Source organism: Microcebus murinus, chromosome 17, assembly GCF_040939455.1.
Source record: "Microcebus murinus isolate Inina chromosome 17, M.murinus_Inina_mat1.0, whole genome shotgun sequence".
Taxonomy (NCBI): domain Eukaryota; kingdom Metazoa; phylum Chordata; class Mammalia; order Primates; family Cheirogaleidae; genus Microcebus; species Microcebus murinus.
In genome coordinates this window covers 60,491,189-60,515,062 of record NC_134120.1, presented here as the reverse complement: position 1 = coordinate 60,515,062, position 23,874 = coordinate 60,491,189, and the positions used below count along the sequence as shown (strand labels likewise).

At 41.3% G+C, this 23,874-nt stretch overlaps 1 long non-coding RNA gene across 1 annotated transcript in view; it reads right to left on the bottom strand.

The window, feature by feature from the left end:
- Positions 1 to 23,874, bottom strand: part of LOC105865095 (uncharacterized) — a 39,022-nt gene that overhangs the window by 6,000 nt on the left and 9,148 nt on the right. Inside the window, exon 2 of the long non-coding RNA XR_012912859.1 lies at positions 20,417 to 20,532. This is a non-coding gene — a long non-coding RNA (uncharacterized LOC105865095). The remainder of the gene's footprint in view (positions 1 to 20,416; positions 20,533 to 23,874) is intronic.

The following is a 23,874-nucleotide window of genomic DNA, read 5'->3' as shown; positions in this document are numbered from 1 at the left end:
GCCCCGCTCAGCCTGAAAGTCTGCATGTGGGGGTGGGGCTGTCTGAGACCTGCTGTCCGGAGCAGGCCTCCCTCCTTTCCACCCTCCCCAACTCTGAGGCTTCTCCTGGGCCTCTGCCAGCAGGCCTGACCTCATACCACTGGGTCTCCTCTGGCTGTGATGTGGGCCGGGAGGTTCCCTGTGCAAGATCACAGTCTGGGCTGGGCACATGGCCCTCCCGTGGGAGGAGGATTGCCCTCAAGCACGCTGATCTGCCCCTGAAGGCACACTCACTTTAGTAGGCTCGTTCACAAATATCCTTTCTGTGCTTGTTCTCAAATATCTGGGGCAATGCAAGACCTGGGTGCACAGGATCTGGTCTGCAGGTCTGAACTCTGGACCCTGGAATTCAATCCCTGATCCCACCAGGGAGAGGAGTGTCAGTCCTTATTCACCCCTGGGGACCCCAAGCTGAGTTGATGTCTCTCAGCCTCAGGATCTTCCCCATTCTCCTGGAGTCACCAGGCCAACATTACCTGGGATGGCTGGCAGATAGGGAGCTCACTGTCTGAGTACCCCTCAGTCTGCTGTATAGACCCAAAAGGAAAGGATCCGTTCCCTGGAGATGTCTCTAGGTGGTGCCTAAATTGCCTCTCTCAGCAGCCACAGATAGGGTCGGGGCAGGGGAGAAGGAGGCAATATGGTGCCTGCCGAGCAGCTCGGGTTTGTGCACAGGGAGGTGCCCTGAGGGAGTTGGGAGCCTGGTGCCATGTCCACAACATGCTTACATGCTCACTGGTGGCGGCCATCTCTGGGCTGGTGTCTGCAGGTCTCTCCAACTGCTGGGGAGCCCACCAGCAGTCTAAGATGCAAGGGAGGGGAAAGCTAACCACTCCACCTACCCTTGTCGCTGGTCTCCAAGCTTCTTGGCAGCTCTCTTCTTCCAGTTCTCCTCCACAACCCCCTCCCATGGAGTCTCCTGTAGTCTCAGGTACCCATCCTTCCTACCCTTGTCTGATGTGTGCTTGTCTGCTTGCTTATTTCTTCTACTTTCTTCTAAAATCTGTGTTTTTTGCAGAGACACTCTGGCTGGAGGTTTTTTTCGTCCACCATCTTGCTCCACCCCAACATTCTCTTGAGCACTTTTTTATATGTTTGCTAGCCATTAGTCTGTCTTCTTTTGAAAAGGTTCTATTAATGTCCTTTGCCCACTTTTTTATGGGGTTGTTTGATTTTTTTTCTCTTTAATATTCTTAAGTTCTATACAGATTCTTTTTATCATCCCTTTATCAGATGTGTAGTATGCAAATATTTTCTCATATTCTGTAACTTGTCTATTCACTTATTGATAGTTTCCTTGACTATACATAAGCTTTGTAATTTGATCAGGTCCTATTTATTTCTGTTGCTGCTGTGATTGCTTTGGGGGTCTTCTTCATAAATTCTTTGCCTAGGTTGATGTCTATAAGAGGTTTCCCAACATTTTATTCTAGAATTCTTAAGGTTTCATGCCTTAGGTCTGAGTCTGTTATCCATCATGAGTTTATTTTTATGAGAGGAGAGAGGTGTGGATCCAGTTTCAATCTCCTATATATGGTTATCCAATTTTCCCAGCATCATTTATTGAATAGAGATTCTTTTTCCCAGTGTATATTTGTGTCTGCTTTGTCAAAGACTAGATGACAATATGAGGATGGTTTTATATCTGGGTTCTGAGTCCTGTCCCAAAGGTCTACAACTTTGTTTTTGTGCCAGTCCCATGTTGTTTTGGTTACTATAGCCTTGTAGCAAACTTGAAGTTTGGCAGACTGAAGACTCTCAATTTGTTCTTTGTGCTTAAGATTGCTTTGGCTATATGAGGTCTTCCCTGGTTCTGTACAAAGTGTAGAATTATCTTTTCTAGATCTGGAAAGAATGATTATTATATTTTGATAGGGATTTCATTAATTCTGTAGATCACTTCAGGTAATATAGACATTTTAACAATATTGATTGTGCCAATCCATGAGCATCGTAGGGTTTTCCATCTGCTCACATCTTCTACAATTTCTTTTCTCATTGTTTTGTAGTTCTCCCTGCATAGGTCTCTCACCTTCTTCATTAAATATATTCCTAAATATTTAATTTTATTTGATGGTATTGTTAAAGGTGTTGTGTCTTTGATTTGATTTTCAGCTTGACTGTTATTGGCGTGTAAGAATGCCACTGATTAGTGTGCATTGATTTTACTGAATTTATTTATCAATTCCAGGAGTCTCTTTGTTGAATCCTTGGGATTTTCTAGATATAATATCATATCACCAGCAAAGAGTTTGACCTCTTCTGCCCCCATTTGGACACCCTTAATTCCCCTCTCTTGTCTGACTGCTCGGGCAAGCACTTCTAGCACTATGTTGCATAGAAGTGGAGATACTGGGCAACCTTGTGTGGTTCCAATACTAAGCAGGCGTGCTTTTAATTTTTCCCCATTCAGAATGAGATTGGCTATTGGTTTATCATATATGGCTTTGATAATTTTAAGCTACATCCTGTCCATGCCTATTTTGCTCAGAGTTTTTATCATGGAGGTGTGCTGGACTTTGTGAAATGCTTTTTCTGCATCAATTGAGAGAATCATATGGTCTTTGTTCTTGCTTTCATTTATGAGGTGAATTGCATTTATAGATTTGCATATATTGAACCAGCCTTGCATCTCTGTTATAAAACCCACCTGGTCTTGGTGAATTATTTTTTTGATATGCTGTTGGATTCGATTTGCTAAAATTTTGTTGAGGATTTTTGCATCAATATTCATGAGGGATATTGGTCTGTAGTTTTCTTTTTTTGTTGTTGTTGTTGTGTTCTTTCCTGGTTTTGGTATCAAGGCGATGTTGGCTTCATAGAATGAGTTAGAGAACATACTATCTTTCTCAATGTTGTGGAATAATTTCTATAGTATAGGTATGAGTACTTCTTTGAATGTTTGGTAGAACTTGGAAGTATAGCCATCTGGTCTGGGACTTTTCCTTTTTTAGAAGGTTTTTAATTACTGCTCCAATTTCTGTGCTTGATATTGGTCTGTTCAGAAATTCTGATTCCTTCTGGGTGAACTTAGGGAGGTTGTGTGTTTCCAGGAATTTGTCCATTCCTCCACATTTTGGGGAATATAGGTTTTTATAGTATTCAAAGATAATATTTTGTATTTCCATGGTGTCTGTTGTGACCTCTCCTTTTTCATTTCTAATTGAGTTTATTAGAGTCATTTCCCTTCAGGTTCTTGTCAGTCTGGCAAGAGGGCTGTCAATTATGTTTATCTTTTTGAAAAACCAGCTTTTGGTTTTATTGATCTTCCATATATTTCTTTTGTTCTCAATTTCATTAGAAATGAGATCATTCTGCTTTGATCTTAGTTATTTCTTTTCCTATGCTAGGTTTGAATTTGATTTGATCTTCCTTTTCCATTTCCTTGAGACTGTTTGTTAGATTATTGATATTTGAGCTTTCTGCTTTTTGGATGTGAGCATTTAATGCTATTAGTTTACCTCTCAGGAATGCTTTTGCTGAGTCCACAGATTTTGATAACTTGTGTCCACGTTATCATTAAGTTCAAAGAATGTGTTTATTTATCTCTGTATGTCCTCCTTTACCCAATAGTGATTCAACAATAAATTGTTTAATTTACATGATTTTGTGAAGTGGTGTCTATTTCTGTTGAAATTGAACTCTAATTTTATACCACTATTATCTGGGAAGATACAGGGTATTATTTCTATTTTTTTGAAGGTGTGGAGGTCTGATTTGTGGCCTAGTAGGAGACCAATTTTGGAAAAAGTTCCATGAGCTGATGAGAAGAATATACATTCAGCTTTATTTGGGTGGAATGCTCTGTAGAGGTCTGTCAGACCCTTTTGTTCTAGAGCTCTTTTTAAGTCCATTCTTTCTATGCTTATTTTCTGTTTAGAAGATTTGTCCAGTTCATTCAATGGGGTGTTGAAGTCCCCCACTATTATGACATTATTTTTTATCATGATATTTATATCATACAGGGTTTGTTTTATGTATCTGGGTGCTCCTGAGTTGGGTGCATAAATATTAACCCTTTACACTCGCTTGCTTTTTCTCGATTCCTTTATTCTACTTGGGATTTAATTTTTTAAATACCTCAGATTTTACAAAGCAGGGCAGTAGAATAAAACACTGGAGTTTCTTTTCATACAAACTTATTTATTTGGATTTTTATATTTCAAATTATTGATACATTCAAAGAGTAATTTGAATCTCTATAATTTTTGCTAACTGTGTCAAGTCACACTCAACATCCAAGTGCAAAGGGTTAAGAATTGTTAATTCTTCTTGTTGGATCTTCCCTTTCACCATTATATAGTGGCCATCTTTGTTCTTTCTTACTTTAGCTATTTTAAAACTTATGTTATCTGAAATAAGTATAGCTACCCCTGCTTTCTTTTGACTTCCATTTGCCTGGAGGATTGTTTTCCATTCCTTGACCTTGAGCCTGAAAGCATCTTTGTGGGTTAGATGTGTTTCTTGTAGACAGCAGAAACTAGGCTTGTGGATCTTTATCCATTCTGCCAGTCTATGTCTCTTTAGAGCAAAATTCAAACCATTCACAATTATTGAGAAGATTGATATTTGAGGTAGATTTCTGTTCATATTGTTAGGTAAATTCCTATTGTTTTGTTTTACTCCTTGAGCCATCTTGGAGACCAGGTTCTAGACTTTAACTCTTGAGTGATTTTACTTTGGAGAGTGTCTAATGTGCTGTTCTATGTGTAATGCAAGTCTGAGTACTTCCTGTATGGCTGGCCTAGTCTTCACAAATTCCATCAGAGTTTGCTTGTCTGGGAAGGTCTTTATTTCTCCCTCATAGAAGAAGCTTAATTTTGCCAGGTAGAGAATTCTAGGTTGGCCATTATTCTGTTTTAGTAGATTAAGGATAGGCACCCAGTCCCTTCTGGCTTGTAAAGTTTCACTTGAGAAGTCTGAAGTTAGTCTGTTAGGTTTTTCTTTGTAGGTTATTTGCTGCTTTTGCTTCACTGCTCAGAGGATTGCTTCTTTCATGTTTACTTTGGTTAGCTAATAACTATGTGATGTGGTGATTGTCTTTTCACATTGAGCTTCCCAAGAGTTCTGTGTGCTTCTTGTATCTAGATGTCTAGATTTCTGGCCAGGCCAGGCATATTTTCCTCCAGTATTCAACTGATTTTTTTTTAAAGTATTAGGTGTCTACATGGTTAATGAATATTATCTCCCTAGTCTTACTCCAGAAAAATTATTTGTATATTGGTTGTATGAAGATGAAAATTTTGCTAATTTTGATTGGGTAAATGAAAGGACATATCAGCAAATGTACATAATTTTGCAACCTAGCTTTATTTTAGTATTTTTTGAAAAATTATAGTATTTATGTAAATTTAGCCAAGAATCACTACTATAAATACCAAATATCTTATTATTATTATTACTAAATACAAGAAAAAATCTGCAAGCTATTAGAACCAGGGAGGCTGGGTGTGGTGGCTGTTATCCTAGCACTCTGGCAGGCCAAGGCGGGTGGATCTCTCAAGGTCAGGAGTTAGAAACCAGCCTGAGCAAGAGTGAGACCCTGTCTCTACTAAAAATAGAAAGAAATTAATTGGCCACCTAAAAATATATAGAAAAAATTAGCTGGGCATGGTGGTGCATGCCTGTAGTCCCAGCTACTCAGGAGGCTGAGACAGAAGGATTGCTTGAGCCCAAGAGTCTGAGTTTGCTGTGAGCTAGGCTGATGCCATGGCACTCTAGCCCAGGCAACAGAGTAAGACTCTGTCTCAAAAAAAAAAAAAAAAAAAGAAAAAGAAAAAAAAGAACTAGGGAGTCTGCCTTCTTTTATTTTGGGTTCTTTCCTTCTTCTGTTCCCCAATAGCATTAGTACATTCTCTTTCCTTCTATATAAACTAATAAAATGCTGGTGACCATTTAAACACTACTAAGCATTTAATAAAATATTTATTCACCTACAAATTTTAGAAGTTGAGAGGAAGCTTAGAGAAATAGGAGTTACTGCTTCAGCTACTTCAGCTCCCTTGCTATCCATCTCTTCTCTCCAGGGCCCCTCACTTTCTATTAATTGGTTGCTGTGGGGATCCTCCTTCAGGGATGTTTCTATGGAGTAAACAAGTGAGGGTTGCTTGTGGATTTGACATGTGAGGTCATCACACTTCCCTGGGCATATAGTATAAAAGCTGCCTGCACGGCCGGGCGTGGTGGCTCACGCCTGTAATCCTAGCACTCTGGGAAGCCAAGGTGGGCAGATTGCTTGAGGTCAGGAGTTGGAAACCAGCCTGAGCAAGAGCGAGACCCCGTCTCTACTATAAATAGAAAGAAATTAATTGGCCAACTAATATATGTAAAAAAATTAGCCGGGCATGGTGGTGCATGCTTGTAGTCCCAGCTACTCAGGAGGCTGAGGCAGCAGGATTGCTTGAGCCCAGGAGTTTGAGGTTGCTGTGAGCTAGGCTGACGCCACGGCACTCACTCTAACCTGGGCAACAAAGCAAGACTCTGTCTCAAAAAAACCAAACAACAACAACAAAAAAGCTGCCTGCAATAATAAACTAAAGTCTTCAGGACAGGCAGAAAGAACTCCCAGCCACACAGACAGATTAAAGCCTGCTTGGTCTTCAGGCACTGCTGGGCAGGCTCTCAGCTGAGAGGTGCCAGAAATCGACTTAGCTAATAGAAAGGCTGGGTGCACCAGATATGCATTGCCCTGTGATCCACTACAGATCCTTTCCCAAAAGACTCCAGGATATTGCCTCATCTCCACCACTGGGGGAAAAATGAGGGAAGAAAATCAGGACAGTTTTGGTGCTCCAAAGCATTTCTAAGAGTGAGACAAAGCAAAATGGTTTCAGGGCTGAAGCAGGAAGAGCAGTAGGAAGAGGAAGCAAAGGAAGCACAGGCAATTTCGCCAAACCCCAGTTTGTTTCCCTGGTCACAACTTATTGTTGTAGCAGGTCAGGTTTACATAGTCTGAGGCTTGATAAATAGCCTTGGCACAGAGAAAGCACAGTTCCATGTCTTGGCTGCTTTGGCAGCAGGTTTGTTTATAACAGGAGATGAGAGCTGTGTGTCTTGGACAGCCCTAGCACAGCCTCCCTTTTCTTCTCCACAAGAATTCTTCTCTCTCACCCAATACTAGGACCTCAAATGGATGATAAAGAACATGAGAAGAATGTGACACTCAACATGTTAGACTGAAAAATGTCTGTGATGGTGAGTGTGTTCCTTTGTCTTCAGTCTACAGATGCCAGGTTTTAGTTGGAAGGGCCTGGTAAGCGGAGATGCAGTTCTATTCATGAGTGCCCCACTCAGGCCCATCAGCATGAACCTGGTCGTAAATGCTTTCAAGCTTCTAGGCAGCTTTTTTTAAAATAAAAAAAGATACTTCAGTATATAATGATGACCCTAGGGATGAACACTGCTATTTTCTACCCTCTCTACAATCTTGAATATCAGGATTGGCCGTGTTTTTGCTGAATATCTTCCATTCCGACAGCTCCACCTCCTCCTTTCCCTCTGCAAATGCTTACTAAGAGCCTGTCATGCACCAGGCACCAGGAGAGATAAAATACAAATAAGTATATACATAGCCACCTAAAATAATAAAGGCATTGTTGTATGATAGTTTAGGGACAATGAGTTCTGACTTTGAGTCCTGGTTCTACCATAACCTGGGCATATGGCCTTGAACTTATGACTAAGTCACTGTAAGTCTCATCTTTCTACTCTGTAAAATGGGGCTTTAACATGAACAACCTCAGAGATTATTATGAATATAAAATAAGGTAATGCATGCAAGGTGACTTTGCACATTGTTAAACTCACAGTGTGCACTTGAGAAATGTTACCATTATTCTTGCTACTACCATTATCATTATTATAATCTAGTGAATAACAGTTTAAATTTACTTTCACCTGTATGATCTTTTATAATTTTTAAGATTTTAATCCTGTGAAAAGAGTAATGTTGTGATATTGTTATTCTCATATTATAGATGAGTAAACTATGACCCAGAAAGGTTAAAGATCTTTCTGTTTACACATGTAGTAAGTGTAGTTGAACCAGGAGTTGAACAGAGGCCTCTTGAGTTCATGTTCAATAGTTCAAGCCTACAGCACAGTATTACCAAGTTTCTCTAACTTATTTTTTCTAAATAAGAATCATTTAGTAAATTCATCCATTATTGTTATAATAATGATAATGACTTTAACATTATCATTGATTCTTTGTTTTATCCAATTCCAGGAACTTCTCCAAAGTCCCTGATGAATTAATTCCTTTTGTTCTAATTAATCCCTTTATCTTCACCACCACTTTTATATCATAACCCCAGTGAAGAATATGAACAGTTTCTGTAGGGAAGACATTATGTGGTGGGAAATGCAAGGGATTTATAGCTAGTTGCCCTGGATTTCTGCCACTTGTATGCTATTTGACATAATACAGGCTAATTAGTTGGTTATAATATAAGGCTATTAATATCTTCTCTAACTACCTCGTAGTGACACTGTGAGATTCAATTACTATGATTTAAAAGAGTAAAAGTGACTCTCATCACAGTTGACCCTTGTAATAAACACTTTAAAGTAGTCAAAGAAAATAAAGATGAGTTCTTTTCTCCACCAGTCTATGGGATTTTTGTCACCATGTTTCTGTTGGCCAAGTTCATGTTATTCAGATTTATAAGATATGCCAAGCTTCCATCTAGGAAGGACATGAAAGAGTTTGCAACAAAAAGCAGAGAAACCTGCAGATTCCTCATGGGCCTTACTGGAACTGTCTGGATTTGAAGGGGCCACAGAGTCATATGACACAAGATCCCTGTTTAGACAGCAGAGACATGAGGTCCAATCTCACATGCCTGCAGACAGAGGACAAGTAAGTTGGACATATACCGCAGGTGGAGCAGGAGGGGGTAGGCAATTGCGAGGACTGGAAACTATTTAAAATTTACCTCCAGTAGATTAGTGTGTTGGATGAACATCAGCTTAGTTATACCAGTGACTTATAAGAGTCTAGAGATATCAATTTTTAAAAAGAAAATCCCCAATTCTAAAAATTCTATGTGGGTTAAAGAAAATATAGACATTCCATATTTGATTCAAAGATCACACACTGGGATCTTTGGAGAGATATTAACTGAATGTAACATTTGGCAACTGCTAGAGATTTAACCATGCACAAAATAAACACCACCTTAGGCTACTTGTCTACCTCCTGTCCTTCCTGTGTCACCCTCTGAGCTACAGACTCAGAGTGCCTAGGAATCCACTCTTTCATGTATCCTGTGTGTATCCTTCTTGCTTCTGTTCAATCCTAAATTACCCAGATCAATCTTCCTTTCCTAATCTCACCCGCCTGGTAATTTTCACTTGTGACTTTTAAATTTAGGTATGGATTAGCATAAAATTATTCAATGTTATAGTATGTAAAACTCTCCCTACCCAATGAATCAGACTGATGGTAGAAAACACTGAAACACATTGAGTGTGCCCCAGCACCCTGTCCTGACCACCTCAACATGCTCAGTCCAAGGCATGACAAAGAGCATCAGTAATAACCTCCAAACCAATGGAAAGGAAGCATGCCAGTGCAGGGAGGAAGGCTACTCTTTACTAAGAAAAAGTCTCTCTTAATCTCAGCATGATTAGTGGAAGGGAAAATAAAATTGGAGAGCCCTGGATATCTCATTGTTTCTTGAAGGCAATGGCTGTCTGTCTTGAAGGCAACACTATGGAGTGTTGCTGTTTAACAGCAGATGGACATCTTGAGGAGTCACACAGAGAACCGACAGAGAGTGGTTAATGACAAATACAGAAATAATCTTTCACCTCATTGCCTGAAGTGCCATTCAACTTCTATTCAAATGGAATGAATTTGTTACCAAATTTTTGGTTTCTTTCATGGTGCCTTTCTTTGCAATTCATCCTTTGCCTTCTTGCTCATTTGTGATCTGTTACCTTATTATGACTCACTTTTCATTCAGAGGCATGGACAGAAGCTACCCCAAAAAGGTTCTTACTGAGTAACCAACTGCCTTGGATACATAAGAACCAATATCTTGGTTCTTATCATCATTTCTCTCTGCCTTATATTTTACTCAAGTTTCATAGCCAGTGTGAAAAAGACAGCAATACATAGAATTTATAAGAAAATAACTTTAAAAAATAGTTTTGATTCCTGACAACTACTCAGAGTAGCTTCATCCACTTGAAAAACTAAAAAGGGTTAACAGAATGGAGAGAAGAGACAACTGTGGAGGTTCATTTGGAGTAAGGAGTGGTGTGAGTACAAGGCTGCCCGTGAAAACAGGAAGTGGCATTTTGAGGCTTTCTGCCGCCTCGCCTCAAGAGACTCCCGGTGGGCAGCTCCAGCAGAGACCTACCTAGAGACAGCAAGAAATGAATATTACAGTTAGGAGGGGCAGAGAGAACCAAGCCCAACTCGTGCAGAAATTCTACAGGATAAGAAAAGTGCCGACCACTGCAACAGGGGTGGAACAGGGCAAGTCTTCGCTGCTGCAGCTGTTTTGAGGCAAAAGACAGCAGGAGCTCCCTGTGTTAAGAGAGCCCTGAGCAGGGCTTTCCTGAGTCTTACCCAGTAGGGCCACGGAGGTGAGGAGAAAGGTACCAAGTAGCAGGAAACTGCAAGGGGACACTGGATCTCCAGAGGCTACAAAAGGTGGCACGGCTGCCTCAGAAGGAGAAGCTGGGGACTGCAGGCCTCTGAGGAAGCCACATGTTTCCCCTGAGGGAATAGTCAGCCCTTTAAACACCTGCCAGGGCCACAGAGCAGAAGCTGTCTTGGAAGAGTAAGAGCTTTCTTCTAACCCTTTCCCTTCCCCTGCACATGGCTCAAAGAGGACGACCCTGGGGACAGCACAGACCACAGGGTTGGGAGAGAAGGGTAGGAAGATAGGGGCTGCCATAGTCCCTCACTTTTTTTTTTTATGGTATAATTTTCTTTTTATTTCGGCATATTATGGGGGTACAGATTTTAAGGTTTCAATAAATGCCCATTTCCCCCCTCCCCCCCTCAGTCTGAGTCTCCAGCATGACTATCCCCCAGATGGTGCACATCTCACTCATTATATATGTATATACCCACCCCCCTCCTCCATGCCCAATACCTTATTACTGTAGTACCTATGTGACCACTTAGGTGCTGTTCAGTTAATACCAATTTGCTGGTGAGTATATGTGGTGCTTGTTTTTCCATTCTTGGGAAACTTCACTTAATAGTATGGGTTCCAGCTCTAACCAGGAAAATATAAGATGTGCTATGTCACCATTGTTTCTTAGAGCTGAATAGTACTCCATGGTATACATATACCACATTTTATTAATCCATTCTTGGATTGATGGGCACTTGGGCTGTTTCCACAGCCTTGCATGAATTGTGCTGCTATAAACATTAGAGTGCAGGTGTATTTTTGGTAGAGTGTCATTGGATCATTTGGGTAGATGCCCAGCAATGAGATTGCTGGATCAAATGGTAGATTCACTTGTATCACTTTAAGATATCTGAATATTGCTTTCCACAGAGGTTGAACTAATTTGAAGTCACACCAGCAGTGTAGGAGTATAGAATTTTTTTATTTCCATCTTGATTTCTTCATTTATGAAATAATCACTTAGTAGGAGGTTGTTTAATTTCCATGTTTTTGAGTAGAAATGTGAGTTTCTGTTAGGGTTGATTTCTACTTTTATTCCACTGTGATCTGAGAAGGTACATGGTATGATTTCTATTTTTTTAAATTTCTTGAGATTTTCTTTGTGTCCTAGGATATGGTCAATCTTAGAGAATGTCCCGTGAGCTGATGAGAAGAATGTATATTCAGTGGATTTTGGGTAGAATGTCCTGTAGATGTCAGTCAGACCCAGTTGTTCCAGGATTTTGTTTAAGTCCATTATTTCTTTATTAATTTTCTGTTTGGAGTATCTGTCTTGTGCCATCAGTGGGGTGTTGAAATCTCCAGTGATTATGGAGTTGCTATTAATGCATTTGCTTAGATCCAGTAAGGTTTGCTTTATGAAACTGGGTGCACCTAAGTTGGGTGCATATATATTTAAAATTGTTATCTCTTCTTGTTGAACTGTGCCCTTCACCATTATATAATGACCCTCTTTGTCTTTCACTACTTTTGTTGCTTTAAAAACTAAATCGTCTGAAATTAGAACTGCCACGCCAGCCTTCTTTTGGCTTCCACTTGCCTGGAATACTGATCTCCACCCTTTTACTTTTAGTCTATATGCATCCTTGCAGGTTAGATGTGTTTCCTGAAGACAGCATAGACTTGGCCTGTATTTTCTTATCCATTCAGCCAGCCTATGTCTCTTGAGTGGAGAGTTTAAGCCATTCACATTTATTGAGAGAACTGATAGGTAAGGTAGATTACTGTTCATTCTGTTGGGTTGGATGTTGTTGCTTTGATTTCTCTCTTGAGCCATTGTATTATCTGGCCTTTAATCTTTGGGATTTGGCTGTTTTTATATTCATGAGTTTTTATTATAGTGTTCTGTGGGTAACGCTGTTTTGAGTACTTCTTGTAGGGCTGGTCTTCTCTTGGTGAATTCTCTGAGACTTTGCTTGTCTGAGAATGTCTTTATTTCTCCTTCATATATGAAGCTTAGTTTTGCAGGGAATAAGATTCTAAGCTGGGCATTGTTTTGTTTCAGAAGAGTGAGAATCGGGCCACAGTCTCTCCTTGCTTGTAAAGTCTCATTAGAGAAGTCTGGTGTTATTCGAATTGGCTTTCCCTTGTATGTCACTTGCTTCTTTCGTCTTACAGCTCTTAGAAGGGCCTCTTTAGTTGATATTTTGGTCAGTCTGATGACTGCATGTCGTGACGTCTTCCTGTTTGCATTGAATCTCCCAGGGGTCCTCTGAGCTTCTTGAACTTGTATATCGAGATTTTGGGCAAGGCCTGGGAAATTTTCCTCTATTATATCTTCAAATAGCTTGTCCAACCCTTGGGTGTTGTCCTCTTCCCCTTCTGGTAACCCTATGACCCTCACATTAGGTTTATTCACACAATCCCACATCTCTTGTAGGCTTTGCTCTTTTCTCTTGTTTCTCTGCTCTATCTCTGTGATAGTTTTATTTAGTTGGAGGGTGTTATCTTCAAGCTCTGAGATTCTTTCTTCTGTTTGATCTACCCTGTTCTTGAGACTTTCCACTGTATTTTGTAGTTCCCTGAATTGATTCTTCATTTCCAGGAGTTCAGTTAAACTTTTCTTCATTGTGTCTATTTCTTTAGTGAACTTTTGTTCTAGGTCCTGGAGGCTTTTTGTGGTTTCTTTGTGTTGGTTATTGAGTTGTTGTTGCAGCTCAGTGAGTGTTCTTATGATCCACATACGAAATTCCTCTTCTGTCATTTTGGTTGCCTGATTTGGGTTGGTGTCCGTTTCTAGGGGGCTGGTGCTCCTCTTTGGGGGTGTGTTTTCTGTTTGGTTCTTCATATTTCCTGAGTTCCTTCGCTGATTTCTTCCCATGTCAATCAGTTGTTGTTTCTTTCCTTTAGGTGTTTTTTGGGGGTATTCACACGCCTTGTTTAATTTCTGAGCTGTTAGACGGTGTCTGTGGGTGAGATTCGACCACTCCCTGTATAATGAGTCAGTGGGTGCCGTGAAAAGGCTGTGCAAGATGCCTTCCCTGTCAGTAGGTGGTGCTTGCTTGGAGGAACAGGCTATGCTGTTGTTTTTGTGTCCTGTTATCAGCTCTTGTTCTGGGCGGAGCTGGGTTGGGTAAGCCTGCCCTCAGGCACCACCAATGCCTTTAGCAGGGGTCAAAGTTCTGTTCAATGCTTCCAGGAAAAGCTGTCAGGGCGGGGCTGGAATGGTCCCACTTAGCCAGAAAGTCTGCTTGTGGGGGTGGGGCTGTCTGAGACCCGCAGTCTGGAGCAGGCCTCACTTCTTTCCACCCTCCCCAACTCCACAGCTACTCCTGGGCCTCTGCCAGCAGGCCAGACCACACACCACCAGGCCTCCCCGGATTGTGATGGTGGCGGGGAGGTTCCCTGCACAGAAAAGCTACCTGGGCTGGGCGCATGGCCTCCGTTTGGTGGGAGGGTAGCCCTCTAGGACGCTGATCTGCCCCTGGAGGCACACACACCTCAGCAGGCTGTTCACAAATATACCCTCTGTGTCCCGGGCAATGGTAGCCCTCGGTTCAGGGGATCTGGTCTGCAGGTCCGACCTCTGGGTCCCAGAGTTCAAACTGTATCCCCACCAGGGAGAGGAGTTCCTGTCCCAATTCACCCACAGGGAGCCCAAGCTGTGTCTGTGTCTCTCAGCCTCTGAGTTGGCACTGTTCTCCTGGAATCACCGTGCCAGCAGCACCTGGGAGGGCTGGCGGGTAGGGAGCTCACAGTCTGAGTTCCCCTTAGTCAGCCTAGGGTCCCAAAAGGGAAGGTCCCATTCCCTTGAGTGCCTCCAGCTGGTGGCTGTATTGTCTCTCTGGGCAGCTGCTGGTAGGGTCGCTGGGGGGAGGAGGAGGCAATATGGCGCCTGCCGCGCGGCTCGGGTCTGTGCACACGGAGGTGCCCCGAGGGAGTTGGGAGCCTGGTGCCACGTCTGCTACAGGCTCACCGCTAGGTGGCGGCGGCCATCTCTGGGCTGGTGTCCGAAGGTCTCTCCACCCGCTGGGGAGCCCACCAGCAGTCCCAAATGCAGGGGAGGGGAAAGGTGATTTATCTACCTACCCTTCCCGCTGGTCTCTGGGCTGCTCCGGTGGTCTCAGCTACCAGTTCTCCTCTGCAGCCTCCTCTCGTGGAGTCTCCCGGGGCCTCAGGTACCCCTCCTTCCGGCCCTCGTCTACTGTATGCTCGCCTTCTTGCTGCTTTTTTCTAATTTCTGCTAGAATCTGTCTTTTCTGCAGAGACACTCTTTCTGGCAGTGTTTCTCGTCCACCATCTTGATCCTCCCAGTCCCTCACTCTTAAATGAGGCTCTGAGTATCCATGATACTGGGCTCCAAATTAGTGTATTTAGATTCTATTAATGACTTAGAGTGGCTGTAATACTTGTATTACCACAGAGGCCAGGAAACTGCTGGGGTCTCATCCAGCGGCAGGGGGGAATAAGTTGGAAAAGAGAAGAAGAAACAAGAATAAAATAGAATTTGGGTCATATGCAGGTCTCATGTTTGTGCAATAAATCCATTATGTGTATTAATTACCTGCCTATTCCCCTTGAATCCACTCCAGAGGCCTAGGATCTCCCTCCAGGGTCAATGCTGAGGAGGAGATGGAAACAGCTAATGACAGTGTCGGTGGGGGTTTCATCTTGGTGGGCTTCTCCCAGAGGCCCAAGTTGGAGTTGGCCCTCTCTCTCTTTGTCGTGATGTTCTACAGCGTAACCCTGGTGGGTAACGTGGCCATCATCTCGCTCTCCATCCTGGATGCTCGTCTCCACACGCCCATGTACTTCTTTCTCAGAAACCTCTCTGTGCTTGACCTCTGCTTCACCACCAGCATTGTGCCCCAGATGCTGGTAAACATGTGGGGAGGCAACAAGCAAATCAGCTATGCCGGCTGCATGGTCCAGTACTGGGTGGCCTTGGCACTTGGTTCCACCGAGTGTGTGCTCCTGGCGGTGATGGCGGTGGACCGCTACGTTGCCGTTTGCTGGCCTCTGCGCTATGCCTCTATCATGCACCCCAGGCTGTGTCACCTCCTGGCGGCAGCGTCCTGGTCCTCTGGCTTTGCCAACTCCTTCCTACAGTCCTCAATGGCCATGGTGCTGCCTCGGTGTGGAAACCGGCATGTGGACCACTTCTTCTGTGAGCTGCTGATCATTGTTAAACTCTCCTGTGTGGATACTGGCCCAACAGAGTCCAAAATGTTTATCGCCCGGCTGATCATCCTAGGCATGCCTGTCTCTATCATCCTGACCTCCTATGCGTGCATTGCCAGGGCAGTAGTGAAAATGCGCTCAGCAGAAGGAAGGAAAAAGGCTTTTGGGACTTGCGCCTCCCATCTGATAGTGGTCTCACTCTTCTATGGGACCATAATGTTTTTGTATCTGCAGCCAAAGGACAACTACTCCCAGGACCAGAGCAAAGCACTTGCGGTGCTCTACATGATCCTCGCGCCCACCCTCAACCCCCTGATCTACACGCTGAGGAACAAGGACGTGAAAAAAGCAGTCAGGAAGGTGATGGGGAAGGAGCAGGTGTAGGGAGATGGAAGGCTGGAAGGGGAGGTGAGGCAATCATAGGACACAGAACTGGGTGTGCTTGTTTTAACTGCACTGCTTTCACTTTTCCAGGGGATGGGGCAGGATATCTGCTGTGTCCTATCCTCTCGCTATTCCTGGGACCCTTTCTGGGTGGGGACTCAGCAAAAGGAAACAACCATCCCTTACAGACACCTCTGGTCAAGGAGTTTCTCACTGGCAAGTAATTCTGTATCCCACTGCTAGTGCCCTTCTAGTCTCAATGAACAGTTATTGACATATTCAAATGCCTCCAAATATGCTTCTGGATGTTAGAATAACACTGATGACAATCTTACTACATTTATGAAGGAGCTTATGGCTGTAACTGCTCCTTCATCATCTCCATCACCATTCTCAGCTCACCACTGTTGAAGCAGTCAGGCATAGTGAGCTACAGGGGATTTAGTCAGTAATGAACAATGGAATGCTTTTCCATTGTGGATGAACATGTGCAAAACAAGAACAACCAGTTAAAAATAATGAATACACAGAGACTAGACACTATATTAAGGATTCTGTTTTTTAGAACTAAAAAGAATTCCATGACCATTCAGGACAAGGCTATAGAATATGTCAAATTTAATGTAGTTTATAACATAATTCTATAGGAAATATTTGAATAATAAAAATACACATGATTGATTTTGGGGAATGTAAGACAGTTTATAAATTTCAAGATTACAAAAATGATTACTGAATAAAGATAACTGTGAGTTAAATATAGAAAAATGTAACTCAACTCAGTGAGCCTACAGAGCTCTCCACCTACTTCCATAGAAGGAGAGTAGAATATCAAAAATCACTATTTTGATTAGGCTGTGGATGTCATGCTGTTATGCCCAATTATGATGGACTGGAAGCCATACTTTTGTCCTCAAATTGCTCATTCATATGCTTATAAATAAGCCTAACTCTCTGTGAATACTCAGTAAATGTGGATTGAATTAATGAATAGATACAGCAAGATGTTCATGTAAGATGGCAGCACATGGGTTGGAATACCTCAGAAACATCTTTGTGGTATCACATGCAACATTTCACATAGGATGGACATTTTGTATTGGCAAGTGACTGACAAGTGTAGATTGAAAAAATAAAATTATCATATATATGATTGGCTGCAGCCATCTATATTGAACTAGACCATTATAACCATACTGAAACACAACAGGCAGGGATTAGTTCAAACGTAAAGCATTGCTTAAAAGGAGAAAAAGAAATAACCATGCTGGGTTTTTTAAAATCAGCTTTTTAATTAAAGCAGTGGTTCTCAACAAGGGACAAGGGACAATTTTGTTCCACTCCTCACCCCAGCAGGGGACATTTGGTAATTGCTGGAGACATTTTTCTTATCATACCCTGAGAGGGAGGTGATACAGACATTTGATAGGTAGAGGCCAGAAATGCTAACCGATATTGTGCAACACACAGGATAATCCCTACAACAAAGAATTATCTGGCCCAAAATGTCAACAGTACTGAGCTTGAGAAATCCTGAACTGGAGAAATAAATATTATGGATCCTCTGATCAAAGATATAACATTTACAAAGGCAGCCTATTCATGACAGTAGGGTAAGCTGATGACATCTGAATTTTCTTTTTTTTTATTTTAGCACATTATGGGGGTACAAATGTTAAGGTTAAGTATATTGCCCATGACCCCCCTCCCCCTTTGAGTCAGAGCTTCAAGCGTGACCATCCCCCAAATATTGCACATCTCACTCATTATGTTTGTATACACCCATCCCCTCCTCCCCACTCCCATCTGCCCAACACCCAATAAATGTTATTCCTATATGTCCACTTAGGTGTTGATCCATTAATACCAATTTGCTGATGAGTACATGTGGTGCTTGCTTTTCCATTCTTGAGATACTTCACTTAGTAGACTGGGTTCCACTCTACCCAGGATAATATAAGAGATGCTGTTTCACCATTGTTTCTTAAAGCTGAATAGTACTCCATGGTATATATATACCACATTTTATTAATCCACTCGTGAACTGATGGGCACTTGGGTTGTTTCCACAACTTTGCAATTGTGAATTGTGCTGCCGTAAACATTCAAGTGTAGGTGTCTTTTTGATAAAGTGACTTTTTATCTTTTGGGTAGATGCCCAGTAGTGGGATTGCTGAATCAAATGGTAGATCTACTTGTATCGCTTTAAGGCATCTCTGTATTGCTCTCCACAGAGTTTGAACTAGTATGCAGTCCCACCAGCAGCGTAGGAGTGTTCCTATCTCTCCACATCCACACCAACATTTATTGTTTGGGGACTTTTTGATAAAGGCCATTCTCACTGGAGTTAAGTGATATCTCATTGTGGTTTTGATTTGCATTTCGCTGATGATTAGAGATATTGAGCATTTTTGCATATGTTTGTTAGCCATCATTCTATCTTCTTTTGAGAAGTTTCTGTTCATGTCCTTTGCCCATTTTTTGCTAGGGTTGTCTAATTTTTTGCTTGCTGATTTTCCTGAGTTCTAAATAGATTCTAGTTATCAGCCCTTTATCAGATGTGTAGCTTGCGAAAATTTTCTCCCATTCTGTGGGTTGTCTGCTCTGACAGTTTCTTTGGCTGTGCAAAAGCTTTTTAATTTGATCAGGTCATATTTATTTATAACTCTTTGCTGATGACATGATGTTATACATAGAAAACCCCAAGGATTCAACAAAGAGGCTCCTGGATCTGATAAATGAATTTGATAAAGTCTCAGGATACAAAATCAATACAAAGAAATCAGAGGCATTCATATACGCCAACAACAGTAAAAGTGAGAACCAAATCAAAGACTCAATTCCCTTCAAAATAGCAACAAAGAAAATTAAGTACCTAGGAATATATTTAACTAAGGAGGTAAAAGACCTCTACAGGGATAACTATGAAACACTGAAGAAGAAAATAGCAGAGGATGTAAACAGGTGGAAGAATATACCATGCTCATGGGTCGACAGAATCAACATTGTTAAAATAAATGTCTATACTACCCAAAGTGACTTACAGAGTCAAGACAATCCCTATTAAAATACCATCATCATTTTTCACAGATATATAAAAAATAGTTTTACGCTTCACATGGAACCAGAGAAGATCCCATATAGCAAAATCAATCCTAGGTAATAAAAACAAAATAGGAGGTATCAATTTACCAGACTTCAAACTATACTACAAGGCTATAGTCATTAAAAAAGCTTGTGATTGGCACAAGAACAGGAACATTGGCCAGTGGAACAGAACAGAGAACCCAGATATAAAACCATCCTCATATAGCCAACTAATCTTCGACAAAGCAGACGAAAACATACACTGGGGAAAAGAATCCTTATTCAATAAATGGTGCTGGGAAAACTAGATAGCCACATGTAGAAGACTGAAACAAGATCCACACCTTTCACCTCTCACAAAAATCAACTCATGCTTGGTAACAGACGAACATTAGGTGTGAAACTATTAGAATTCTGGAAGAAAATGTTGGAAATACTCTTCTAGATATTGGCCTAGGCAAAGAATTTATGAAGAAGACCCCAAAGGCAATCACAGAAGCAACATCTGAATTTTCATGAGGTCAGGGAGCACTCTGTTGTTAGACTGGGTCTGGTTTCTAACTAGAAAAATAAAAACAACTTTAACTATTTACAATAGAGACCATTTAATGCAGGAAATAGTCAATATATGTGATGAAAGGGCTGAGAATCCAAACAGGGATATATAGGAATCTCCAAGATTTAGCAGCAGGCTGAAGCCACTAACATCCCTAGACTTGACTGATAAAAGGAAAAGGTAGTGTTATTGGAACCCACTGGGTAGGATCACCTGGAAGAAACACAACCAGCATGGCAGGCCAGTCCAACACGACTTGGAGCTGCAGAAAGGACACAGCTCCTGCCCCAGGTGCCACTGGAAGCAGAGTAGGAGGGAGTGGCAGCTTGCCTTATCCCTTGATTCTGTCCTGTAATCTTCAGTGGATCTGGAAGCCAAGGAAATGCAGCCTGCAGTGTCATCAGCACCTCCCATCCCCCCCCCACCCCACTGAAAATCTGAGCCCATTGGGGAGGGCAGACAAATAGGCTCCAGGTGGCACCTTTTATTCCTAATTCACTCTGCATCCCTTCTCTATGAATTTGTATCTTTCATACAAAGTTCAGGCTTTCACCTTACATGAGACAACACTCACCTCTCTCCAGCAAGGGGGCTACAAGTCCTGCCAGTCATGTGTTCATTTCAAGTCTATGAACTCCAGGTAATGCACTGTTTTCATCTAGTGTAAGAGTAATTTCTGAGTCTGATGGCCTATGAGAGAAATTGAAAATAATGGGTTAATATATGCATAAAAATATTCATAACAGTCATAGTGTTCATTTCTGTAATGGATCATGAGGCCACTGTTGGTGTTGATTTCAATCACATCATTTTTCTGTGACCCAGTTCGTGTTACCTTTTCTTTCAACCACTATCTGGTGAGAGAAACCAAATTTTCACTTCTAGGAGATATGAGGCAGTCACTAAGGTGACACCATCTTTGTTGGATGTCATAGTTTTCCAATGATGTCAACTAGCAAACATGGCAGTACTCCATGTTTGTACTCCATGGCAATTACTCCATAATTACTCCAAAGAATTCTACTGGTTCCAAATATAAGTCTTCCTTGTCTCCATTGTTTAGCAACAAGCCTATTTCCTTTGATAATTGGGATTATTCATGCCAGATGAGAAATTAATACTCTTAATTAATTATCAGTTCAGTAGCATCATAGCAAGAGAAGCCCACCAGATGAAGTTCATAAGCATTGTTGTGTCCTGTGGTTGACCCCTTGTTTTGGGAACTAAGACCTTAAAAGCAGCAGAGTCCAAGGATGAGAAGAAAAACATGAGTGGGTTACTGGGTTCACACCCACTTCTACACCTTCATTTCTTTTCTGCATCCATGTATTCTGGATTTGGGGAAAAATTACACCAGATATACAAAGCATACACTGCATGCTACACAATATTCCAACCCCATATGATATTGTCTCCAAGCTGTGAGATGGCTTACTTTTCAGTAGGTCATCCAAATAGTCTATCAGGCCACTAGCTCCTAGGCATTGTGGTTCATGTTCAAAAGCAAAAGCAATACCTTTTATGAACATGGACTTTATTGCTACATTTTTCTTATGTTGAAATTAGTTTCTTGGTTGGGAGATTGTTATATTGGATACCTTAATGGTGAATGAGGCATCTCAGAAGTCCATATATGATAGTGATGAAACATGGCAGATGGGGAGGCAAACCCATATGTAGAAAAAGCTTTATTACAGTGACAATAATTTTATTTCCCCTCTATGACAGAAGGGACCCAATGTCATAAACCTGCCCCCAGGAAGCTAGCTAGTCTCCCCAGAGAATGATGGATAGAAAGGGCTCCATATTGGCTTTTAGTTTTGGCAGTTTAGACACTCAGTCCTAGTAGTAGGCAGATTAGCTTCATGAGAAATAGTCCATGCCATTGAGCTTATGCATAGCCTCCATTCCTGGCACCATTGCCAGTTATACACAGGCCCCTGTGTAATCTCTAGAGTAGCTAAGGAAGAAGGGTGATGGACATCCATAAGATGGGGTTTCTTTTTGTTTATGTAAGTATTAAGAACTTAAAGTAGGTGACCTTTAGTGATTATTTACATGCCCACAGATATTCTCACCTTGTGTGTTCATTCTGAGAGATCCGTCGATATATGCTTTCCCCAGACCTTTACAAGTCTCTGAACAACTGGAAAAACCATTAGCTACTTCCTATAAATCATTGTATAGCCATACATCCAGCCATGTCTCCTCTCACCCAAAGCTACATTCAGATATACTGATCAAAGTTCTCAGATTATAGTGTGGCTCACTTTCAGCAGGTGCCAGCATTTCATGCAGACCCATTCATAAACCAAGCTGACATTGTTCCATTCTTCATCATCTGCTCTTAGGTAATTCTTTTTGTTTTTATAACCATATAACAGACTCTTATTTATTATATGACATATAAGAAATTCTTATTTGTATTCAAATGCTATTTGATATATACATCTATATAAAATTACTTAAAAAAGATAACACATAAATCACATATTCTTATTTTAAAACATGAAATATGCATTGTATTATCTCTAAAGGACAATGCTGAAGCGGTGGATGGCAGCATTGTTGCATATTTTATTATTTGTTATAAAGCAATTGCTCGTCTTTGTTCTTCACCCAACAGCCTTCATTACTTTCTACAGTTTTATAAACCAATATCTGAAGATCTTGAAACGTTAATTTGAAGATTTTTTATTTTAGGATATTATGGAGGTACAAACATTTTGTTTACATGTTATGACTTTGCCACACCCAAACCATGATTTGAGGCATGTCCTTCCCCTCTACAACACCGTGTCCATTAGGTAATTCTTTATATGCCTTAGGGGCATCTTGCAGAAAGTAAAGCAATGCAGCAGGAGTAAGTACTGTGAGAGCCTACACCTCACACTTATGCAAATTATTTGTGAATCTGTGCTTGCTGGAGTTTAATCTTATACATCTCATCTCCAGTTCATAAGGAACTGCTGCTGCTGCTCCCACCCAACTTGATAAGACAGTACTGAGCTTATGATAGGCATCTCAGGTGACATAATCAGGGGGCCATTAGCAGTTGGGGATTTGTTTTTTCAAAAGGAAAATATTTATCAGCATATGGGGCTGTGACATTGCACTAAACCCTTGGATTCTTTGTATGAATTATTTATTGGAGCTTTTTAAAAAGTCTATTCAGGATCCCCGAGACATTACTGAATTGAATCTGTTGATTCTTAAGTACCAAGTGGCAGATTGGCTTTCACTTCAGCCTGAACTTGCTGTGTCAGGCAAACGTGATGACCATTACATCACAGAAACTGCTTGGAATTGCTATGGAGCATTCGGTTTCTCTAGTTTCTCAACAATGGGTGAGGGTGAGTTATCCCAGGGAGAAGGTTCAGATTATAGCAAGAGGAATAAAGAACATAGGAATGAATCCTGAGGAACTCCAGCATTTGGGGCAGCCAGATAGAGGGAAATAAAGTGAGAGGGAAGGCAAGTGCAGGTGTACTATAGGAGAAAAACTGGGAAAGTTTGGTGTCATTGAAGGCAAGGTTCATAATAGGATGGTAGCAGTAGAGGTGGAGAGAAGTAGATAATTTGAGATTATTTAGATGGTAGAATAAATAGGTCTTAGTAGTTAATTAGATAGGAGGCTGAGGGAGAGGGAGAGGGAGATGTTAAGGATGTCTCTTAAGGCTTTGATTGAGGACTAGTGCCAATAATTATAAAAGTATATTGTTTGGCAGACTCACAAATATATAATATATGTTATTGCCAAAGAAAGAGGGAGAAAATGAAGCTATAATAGAACGAAATATTTGGGTTTTAGTATAATTAACTTTGTATTAATCTGAAGCATATTGTGATAAATGAATGGGCATATTGTAATCCCTAGAGCAACAACAAATACAATAACTAAAACATATATGTAAATAATGATACAATAAAAGATATCTATTCCACACACAAAAAAAAAACCCAAAAAGGCAGCCGGGCACGGTGGTTCACGCCTGTAATCCTAGCACTCTGGGACACCGAGGTGGGAGGATT